The sequence below is a fragment of the Echinops telfairi genome, unplaced genomic scaffold (assembly GCF_000313985.2).
Source record: "Echinops telfairi isolate 266 unplaced genomic scaffold, ASM31398v2 ScPeMD7_16;HRSCAF=60, whole genome shotgun sequence".
Classification (NCBI taxonomy): domain Eukaryota; kingdom Metazoa; phylum Chordata; class Mammalia; order Afrosoricida; family Tenrecidae; genus Echinops; species Echinops telfairi.
Genome location: NW_022103913.1, coordinates 5,420,192 through 5,430,317, shown reverse-complemented (window position 1 = coordinate 5,430,317; position 10,126 = coordinate 5,420,192). Strand labels below are relative to the sequence as shown.

The 10,126-nt window shown below is 47.4% G+C and overlaps 1 protein-coding gene and 1 pseudogene across 4 annotated transcripts in view; one reads left to right on the top strand and one right to left on the bottom strand.

Moving 5' to 3' along the window:
- PXYLP1 (2-phosphoxylose phosphatase 1) overlaps positions 1-10,126 on the top strand; it is an 87,788-nt gene that overhangs the window by 48,234 nt on the left and 29,428 nt on the right. The gene's annotated exons all lie outside the window — the stretch shown is intronic.
- The window catches only part of LOC105979479, a 4,470-nt pseudogene continuing 3,980 nt past the window's right edge, over positions 9,637-10,126 (bottom strand).

The window sequence follows — 10,126 nt, the reverse complement described above, 5'->3', positions numbered from 1 at the left end:
TGGTGTGTGTGTGTGTGTGTGTGTGTGTGTGTGTGTGTGTGTGTCAGTTCTGAATGCACCAAGCAACCTGGGAAAAGGCTATTGGGAGTTCTGAGTGAGGTGACTTTGAGCAAGTTTCCCTGATTCCCCTCCATACACATACCTGGTGCTCATGACAGGCTATTTGTAATAGTGAAGAGAATAAAAAAATACTCGTGCCGTCCTTTCAAAGTAGGAAGACGCGACCAGAAGAGAGACATGGAGCGCTTAGAGACGCTGCAGGTGGTAAACAAGCTGTGAAATACGCTCCTTTTGAAAGCATGCTCGGGGCTGCTCAGTTGTTCTCATTGTTTATGACTTTTCAGTAAAAAGTTTCCATCCTTCGCTCGGAGGGGTTTCAGTCACCGTGGTCTTGCTTGTGGGCCCGGCCAGTTCTGAGACGGACTGTGTGTTGCTTGTGTTTGCTGGCTCCACGTCACTGAGTGGCCTGTGTGTTTGGCTTATGTAACTCCTCTGAAAGTACCTTCTGTTTAAGGAGAGCCAATTTGCCGCCATGCTTTTTAAGGAAAATTTTGCAGGGTAAATTAGCCCAGCTGGGTCTGAGTTCTTTATTGTTGGCTTGGTCGACGCTCCCTACAGAGTCTGAGAGATGGACGTCCTTACCGCTCTTCTAATTCTAGGTAAAACTGGGAAATTACCTATGAAAATAGAGTTTAATTGCCTGATTTTAGAAAGCGCTTTGTAGATTGCTAATGGTTATGGTGTAAGAAACTGCACTAATTTGTAATGCAAAGGTTTATGCCTCGGTAATGCTTATATTTTCAACATTAGCCTAAAATATACGGACTTCTTCTTCTGACTAATTTTGGAATGGCAAATTAAAACATGGAATTGTCTTAGGTAGTGCACCGGAGGCGATCAAACACAGCCTGGTTTTTCTGCTACTTTAACCAAGCAGTATCTTTTCAATTTGTTTTCTGAAACAACTGCATGTTTTATTTTGTCTTGATGGTAGTTTTCCTTTCCTGATGCTTTGAATATGAAAACGTTAGTGAACCAGGTTATGAATAAGAAGTCAGGTTATTTAAAAAGAAGGTGCCTATGTGAGCTCCGAGGTGTTCATTGAGTACTTAGACGTATGTTTGCCATGGTTTCCTGTACTGTGGGGATACCACAGAGACTCCTGCAGTTCATAGTTTCTCCCAAAAAGGTTCTAATGGGCTCCTGTCTCTGGTAGCCTTCGTGAAAAATATTCATTTGTGTTTGCAAGGCCTGGCTGTTTCTGAATCTGGAAGTAGCAGCATTCCGAAATTCCTGATCGTAGCACTGTCCAAGGGGCACATGTAAACAGCACCGGTTTCCTTGTTGTAGTTGGATCTCCGAGCCGAGTCACCCACAAGAGGGGGCTCTGTAGAGCAACCGGGCAAGATCCTCAGGGTGTGAGGACTTCAGGGTGCTTAGTTATGTCTCTGGCTTTGTTTTCTGCTCACCTGTGCGCATCCTCTGGCCAGCATTCCTTTCGTGCTTATTTTGTGCTCATTTTCTGCCACATTCCAACCAGCACTCCCACAATGGCAGCATGGGATGAATGCGCAGGCTCTGGCTTCAACAGCCTTGGGTTTGAATGGGGTCCCCCCCTCCCCCCGAGCAGCCGTGAGTGCTTTGGCAGATCTAGCCTCCCTCTTCTACCCAGTGGGTTTCCTTAATGCTGCTTGGCAAGGTTGATGAGAGCGGGTGGCTGCTGGCTCGTGGATGCACATTCAGTGCAAATCTTCTGTGCGCGCAGGACAGCGCCCCGCAGGTGTGCACCACGCAGCCATCTGGAGGGAAGCTTGAAATGTGTGAGAGACTTACTTGGTTTTGATCAGAGTACATTAGCTGCTGTTCTGGATTGATTCGGGTCCCCTTCCCCGGGCCCCTGCAATAGATCTGTTGAAGTCCTAACTCCTGTATCTGTAAATATGAACCCATTTGTGAATGGGGACTTCTTTTGTGTGTTTCTGAGGCCATACTGGAGAGGGCTGGGTCCCCAACAGCATCATATCTGAACAGGGCCTTACGAAGAGAACAGAGTAGACACCCGACACGTGCTGGGGAGAGACACCGAGGACTTCCCGGTGGGCAGCCTCCTTGCTGTGGCCGAGGGCCCAGTGGAGCTGCACGGGAACTTCCGGGGCTCTGACAAGGAAGGACACTTCCCTCGAACCAAGACTCTGAGTTCAGCCTCCAAGACGGTGAACCAGCAGATGGCTCTGTCTGAAGGCCTCTCGGTAGTCGTTTTGGCGTCAGCAGCACTGGGTAATGAAGACAGCCCCCATGGCGTCAGTCCACGCTGGGCATATGTCCCTCTCTTGAGCTAGGACCGAGTGACCTGTTAGTTAAGAGATAACTCTCCAAGGGGGACTGAGCACCAGGGTTGTCTTCAGTGTCCACAGAGCCATCCCTGCAAGAAGGGGCAGACTGTTCTGTGTGGCCCCAGGTGAGCATGTCAGCTAAGTATAAGGTGCTTGGTAGGGGCTGTCGAGTCAGTTCTAGTTCATTGCGGCCCTATGTCTGTACAACAGAACTTCCTGAAAGCGATGCTGTCCCGAGGTCGAAGAAATGCTGAGCTCCGATTGTGGTGTGCTCGCCATCCTGAAATGTGCCCTTTCTGGTGGGTGCCTCTAACGGTGTGCCCGTTGTGGTTGTTAGGTGCCATTGGGTTGGGTCTGATTCTACACACAGCAGGACGCAACATCGCCCCGGTCCTGTGCCAGCCTCACAATTGTTCTGATGTGTGAGCCCAATGTTGCAGCAGCCACTCTGTCCGTCCATCTCATGAAAGCTCTTCCTCTTTGTCACTGCCCCTGAGCTTTACCAAGCATGATGTCCTTCCCCAACGCTGGTCTCTCCTGACAACATGAGACAGAGTCTCCCCATTCTTGCTTCTAAGGAGCACTCTGGCGCTCCTTCCTTCAGAACAGTGTGGCATGGGGGCTGGCATATATCAGGCATGTCATCGGACCAGATCTGAGGAGGTATGCGTGTATCTTTCCTGGTTGGTGCCGTATCACGAGTACCACAAGCCTGCGCTTCAGCGAACATTCTCAGAATGTCTACTGTTTGACAGGTCCTGGTCTGGAGCTTCGTCCCCACAAGGACTACACGGGGTTCTCTGTCTGGTGAAAAGGAATCGTGAGCAGACTCTTGGGATCCGGCATGCCATGTGCTAGGATGGGCAGGAGACAGCAGCACAGGGAGGTCGGGAAGAACGTGGACTCTGGGTCCAGACTACCTCTGTCCTGCCCTCGCCTGCTCTGACTTCACTTTCTGCTCTTTACCTGTGAGATGGAAATAGTGATAGTTCTTAATTCATAGGGTTGTTAAAGGAAATTATAAAACACCTGGAACCATGCCTGCTACCTAGTATTCATGATATATGTGTTTGTTTAAAAAAAAAAAAAAGCTGGCTTCAACTTAACCCTGTCTCATGATGTCCCCATGAGTGTCACAGTAGACTTGCTCCAGCCACTTTCCGAGCCTGGCTCTTCTGGGAGTCAGTGGCCACGGCTAGCTTTGAAGGCATCTCTGGGCAAAGGCACACCTCCATCCTTTAGGTTAACAGCCAAGCATGTTGACCATTTTCACTACCCAGGACCTCCATGGGCTCACATGAAATAAAATCATTGAGATAATTTAAGGTCTTGTGGTATGGGAGAAGAGGGGACGAGAGCCTTTTTCCAGCCTGGAGGACCAAGGAAGACTTCTCAGAGGAGGTGGGCATCTGAGCTTTGTTCTTGATGAATAGGTAGGAGTTGGCCAAGAAGGGAGCTGGGATGGACATTCCTGGCAGACAGAGGAGATGTGCAAAGCCAGAGGGTGAGAGAGTAGGACCAGCCAGGTCACGTGTGTCACTGTGAGACTGGATCAAAGGTTGGGGCTCCACGGCCACTGCATTGCCATGTAAGGTCCTGAAGATGGGGGACAGTGTCAGATTTGTGTCCTGGAAAGATCACAGGACAATGTTCTCTTGGGGATGTTGATCAGCATTAACCAGGAGGAGCGTATTAGAAAGGTATATCCTCAAAACAAACAAGTGAACAACCACATCCTTATGTCCCTGCCTACCTATGTAATCAGAATCTTCATAAAGGTAGAGCTCAGAAACCCACCTTCTTAAGCTCCCAGGGTGAGGCTAATCTCCATGAACTCCGAGAACCACCCATCTGGGTGCCCTGATGCTAGAAAGCACCCCAGTAGCTGTGCCCCTGTTGCTGCTGCTGTGGGCATGTGCCATCCAGTTGATTCTGACACATAGAATCCATAGACGACAGCAGTCCCATGTCAAGGGTAGCATCTGCGCAGCAACCAGTGGCACTGAGGGAAGACGTCCAAGCTGCAATGAAAGCCTGAGCCAAAAACAAGGCTCCAGGCATTGGAATCCCAGCTGGAATGTCACAGCAAGCCGGAGGAGCCCTGGAGCACTCACTGGTCCGACTGCCCTGGAATCGGTGTTGACTCACAGCGACCCTATAGGACAGGGTCGAACTGCTTTTGTGCGTTTCTGAGATGATAACTTCTATGGAAGCACTGAAGAACGGTTGGTGGTTTCAAACTGCCTATCTTGCGGTTAGCAGCCCAGCTTGTAACCACTACGCCACCAAAGTGCCGACTCACTCACTTATGTGGGGAAATTTAGAGGACAACTAGTTGGCTAACTGACTGGAAAAGATCTATATTTGTACCCATTCCAAAGAAAGGTGACCCAACAGAAAGAACAAATTATAGAACAATATCATGGATATCATTCAAGAACAGTTTCAGTACTGCATTGACAGAGAAGTACCAGAGATTTAAGCTGGTGTGTTTCTCTCTAGAGAATTAAAACCAGGACACATGATTATAGATCTATAAAAGGATAGTTAATACAGCGAGAAGGAATATAACGGCTTATTAGTTCACAGAGCAGTGCAGAGGGCTCTTCAACTCACTTTCGTGGAAGTTAATATACTGAAGGTCCTTCAACTCCTGCAGGTTGCTGGTCCAAGGTCAAGGAAGCAGAAAGCGGAGTCTGCCCTCAGGCAAGACAGGCAAGTCGGTCCACAGGCAGCAGACAATAGGGTGGGGCAGCACCAGTCAGTAACTCTGGAGCTTAGCGCAGCAGGCCGGGAGGGGACCTTGAACTACAGCAAATGGCGAAGCGGGTCTCTAGGGACAAGATCCCCGGATTGGCTCAGCCCACAGTGCAGCACGAGGTTGAGGCAAAGAGCTAGCTCAAGCAGCAGCACGCTGGTCCGATCACCAGAAAGGAAGAGAGGCAGGATGCAAAGTATTTATCGTGGTTGCCCTTCAGTCAAGCGGCGACCGGATTAAACTCCACCAGCTGTTCCTCTGGAGCACCAGTTGGCGCAATGACCTATCACAGCTGGGCTCAGAAAAGGGGGTGGAACAAGGGATATCATTGCCGACATCAGATGGGTCTTGACTGAAAGCAGAGAATACCAGAAAGACGTTCGCTTGTGTTTCATTGACTATGCCAAAGCTTTCTGCTGTGTGGATCATAACGAACTATGGATAGCCTTGAGAAGAAGAGAATTCCAGAACATTCCATTGTGCTCATGGGGAAGCTATACATGGATCAAGAGATAGTTGTTGAGCAGAACAAGGCAATACTGCATACTTTAAAATCAGGAAAGGTGCACATCAGGGTTGTAGCTTCGCACCATACTTATTCAATCTATATACTGAGCAAATCGTCAGAGAAACTGGCGTATATGAAGACGATGTATCTGGATTGGAAAAAGGCGACCTGTGATGTGCGGATGACACCACCTTGCGTGCTGAACGTGAGGGGGACTGGAAGCCCTTGGTGAAGATCGAGGATTCCAGCCTTCAGTGCGGATGACAGTTTAATGTAGACAAAACTCAAATCCTCACAACTGAACCAGTAGGTAACATCGTAATAAATAATGAAAATAATGAAATCGTCAAGGATTTCATTTTGCTTGCATTCACAATTAGTTCTCATGGAAGCAGCAATCAAGAAATCAAAATGTGAGTTGCATCAGGTAAGTCGGCTGCACGAAGGTGTGCCTGACCCAAGCCATGGTATTTTCAGTTGCCTCGTATGTATGTCAAAGTTGGACATTGAATAAGGAAGACTGAAGCAAAACAAATGCTTTCGAACGATGGTGCCGGTGACGACGGTTGAAAGTCTCCTGGACTGCCCAAGGACCAGCGGCTCTGTGTTGGAAGAAGCACACTCAGGAATGCTCCTGAGAGGCCCGGCTGGCGAGACTTTGGGGATGTCAGGAGAGACCCTGGAAAAAGACATCATGCTTGGAAAGGACACCGTGCTGGTGAAGTGGAAGTCCTTGATGAGATGGATTGGCAGTGGCTACACCAGTGGACCCAAGTGTAAGAACGATGGTGAGCCTGGCGCAGGACCAGGCCGTGTTTTGTTCTGCTGTGCACAGGGTCGCTATGAGCCAGAACCGACTGACAGCAGCTAACACCAATAACAACAGCACGTGCCCGAGAGTTGCTTTGGCTCTTACCTTTGCGGGAACAGATCACGGGATCTTTTTCTCCCATGAAGCTGCTGAGTGGGTTTGAACTGCTGACCTTTTTGTGAGACACTATTGTGGATTGAATTGTGCCCCTCCTAGCATATGTGCCAACTTGGCTGGACCATGATTCTCAGTATGACGTGATTATCCTCCCGGAGGTGGTCTGATGTAATCATCCTATGCATTGTAAATCCTAACCTCTATGATGTTAATAAGGCAAGAGTAGAGACACTTCTGGTAATGAAGCAGAATGCAATCTGCGATTAGGTTGCATTTTCAGCCCATTTCTTTTGAGATGTAGAAGAGATTAAAAATCGAGCAAAGGTCAGAGGAGCTTACTCCGGTACCCGGAGAAAGAAGAGTCAGGAACAGAGCATGTTCTCCGGACCTGGGTCCCTGCACTGGGCCCTCTTACAACTCGGAGACGCAGAGAAAGCAAGCGTTTCTCAGGAACACACTCTGAAGTCAAGCTTCTTGCTTCCAAGATATTGAGAGAGTGGATTTGTTTGTTATGCTGGGGGTTCCAATAAATGACAACCAATATAATGTCTTGATAATTTAGAAGAGTCTTTCTTAGTTATAACCGGACTGCAATAATCTAAAAGCGATTCTTTGCTTGCGGTCCCAAGTCCTCATTTCAGTTCATCTTTAAAGGCGAACCGCTCGTTTATCTTTTGTCTAAGACTTAAGAAAATGTGGACAGAAGCAGAAAGCAAAATTAATGTTATTATTCTTTAGGGTTAAGGAGCTTTACAGGGTACAGCATTGATTATAACATTCTGGGAACTTCAGGAAGAGCAAGCATGCATTATCATAAAAGAAGCAATACCAAAATTGACTATAACATCCTGGTTACCATAACAAGATTAACGACACCATTCAGATTACAACATCACAAGGAACAATATTTAAGCAAACGATATATTGAAGAATAGTCAAAACTAACTGTAGTGAATGTGCTTGACACAATGGATGAATGTATGGATTGTGATAAGAATTGTAAGAGCCCCCAATAAAATGATTAAAAACAAACAGACAAACAAAAAGACTAATTGTGGTGTCCAGAACCTGGGTACATGAGAGTACATTCTAAAATCAGTCACTAGTGGTACTTTCTGAGAGGGGAGGGGGAAGGAGGCAGCTAAACAATGGAGTTTCTTTTGCTAGTCTGCCTCTGTTCACTCGTATCATAGCAGCACTAGATAACCAGAATTGTGGGCACAGTGGCTGTACAGTTGGGCTGCTAACTCCAAGGTCAGCACTTTGAAACGGCTTTCTACTCCCATAAAGAGTAATAATCGTGTAAACTCACAGGGGCAGTTCTGCCCTGTCCTATAGGATCTCTGTGAGTCGGAATTAACCCCATGGCAGTGAGTCTGTGTGTTTGTGTGTTGAATGTTTCCTAGGACCAGGTAGATGCAGAATCCTGCCTGAGAGAAGATTTGGGATCTGAAGACTAAGAGAGACCCTTTTGGGGGGTGGGGCAGCCCCTTTTAGCGGTTTTTGCCAGATTTGGAAGGACCGGGTCTCCCAGGCGCCCCTGGAAGTGACTCCAGACCCTACGAACTTATTTCATTTGGCCCAAGCAGTGTTTCCACATGTAAACATTTTATTTACTAGTGTTTTTAAACCTAGGCTACGTCACATAAATCCCAAGTCCCCCTTTTAAAAAATCTGACTCTCCAGCCATTTGTGGGGACAGTGCTGGAGCCAGCAGCTGAAAAGGGATTTGCTCCCCGCCCCCAGGGGCAGTGCATGCTTCTTTTAATGCTTCGTTGCATGTGAAGGCCCAGTTGCTCCCAGGGAGTGCCCTGTACCTAGTGGTGTGGGGAGAAGACAAGCTAGTCAGGATGCAGTGTAACAATGATGAAACATACAATTTTCCTCTAGTTCTTGAATGCTTCCTCCCCCCACTGTCATGATCCCGATTCTACCTTACACTGCCCTATGTCTCCCTTCACCCACTTTTCTGTTGTCCATCCCCCAGGGAGGGGGTTATATATAGATCTACATATGTCAATCATTGTACTTGGCTCCCCCTCTCTCCCCCACCTTCCCCTTCCCCTCCTTGTATCACTATTCTCGTTGCTGGTACTGAGGGGTTTATCTGTCCTGGATTCCCTGTGTTTCCAGTTTTGATCTGTACCAGTGTACATCCTCTGGTCTAGACGGATTTGTAAGGTAGAATTGGGATCATGATAGTGGGGGTGGGGGTGGGGAGGAAGCATTAAAAACTAGAGGAAAGCTGTGTGTTTCATCGGTGCTACACTGCACCCTGATTGGCTCGTCTCCTCCCCGCAACCCATCTGTAAGGGGAGGTACAGTTGCCTACAGATGGGCTTTGGGTCTCCACTCCACACTACCCCTCATTCACAATGATATGTCCTCTGTAAAGCTTCATGTAAAAAAAAATAACCAATTTTACATGTTAGGCTGTTGCTACCCATAAGGTCAGCAGTTCGAAACCACCAGCCACGCCTCGGGAGCCAGCTTTCCACTTCCGTGAAGAAACTCACAGGGGTAGTTCTGCCCTTCCCTACAGGGTCGGTAGGAGTTGGAATCGACTCAAAGGCAGTGAGTTTGAAATTTTTGGAAAGTTGACTACAATGTATTTACTTTCTGATTAAGAACAGGGCCTGTAATTTCCAGTCTTGTCAGTTTTCCATTAGACCAGGGTTCCTTGACAATAGACTGTGGTGTTCTTCTTACCTTGAGTGCAGAATGCATCGAGCCAGACCACACTCACTGCCATCGAGTATGTTCTTTCTGGGAACATACTCCTCTAAAGTTTATGTCTCAAAAGCCTATCAGGGCAGGTCTACTGTGTCCTCTAGGGCCACTATAAGCTTAATACACAGAGAAACCAAATTATTCACTAAACGAGTGTTTTTCAAGTGGTATGCATATGTTCTAAGCTAGTCTAATCAGATTTGAAATTCTCAAATTAAAATCTATAAATGTATATGTATATATACACACACATACATACAAGGCTTTGATTTTATTTATGCTAAGTCATTGTTAAAAACCAAAGTTTTGAGGCATTTTATTATAGAAAATCAGGCTCTTATAAACTACTTCAAAATTCATCATATATTTACTGCATTTTTTAGCTTGGCCTTTCTAGTAAATCTTTAGCTTCGTTGATTTTGGTTGCTATGTAAAGAGATCCTCCCATTTCAGGGTGATTTAATAGCACAATTTGTTGATGAGCATCTCTTACTTTTCCTTTATTGGCAGTAGGACTTATACCCAGAATTAACGCTGACCCCCATTTTGTCATTTTGGGGTCACACTCACCTCAGCAATAGCCACCACGGAAGGCAGATTTGGATAGCCTTTGAAAAACGTCTTCTACTTGAGGCTCCACATGCTTTATGGCTTGCAAAGCACAACGGCCTGCCAATCGTGCAGCAGCAACGATCAGTCCACCTGCTCCCACTGTCCTGGCCGGGCCTCAGCTGCCCTGCCTCCACCGCATGGGGGTTCATCCCAGCCTCCCGCCCCAGCTTCTGCTGGGAAAGGACCTCTCTGGGAGCATCAACCTGGCCTTTTTCTCCAAGTGCTTTCTGCCCAACAAGCAAGCAGAGGTAGACATC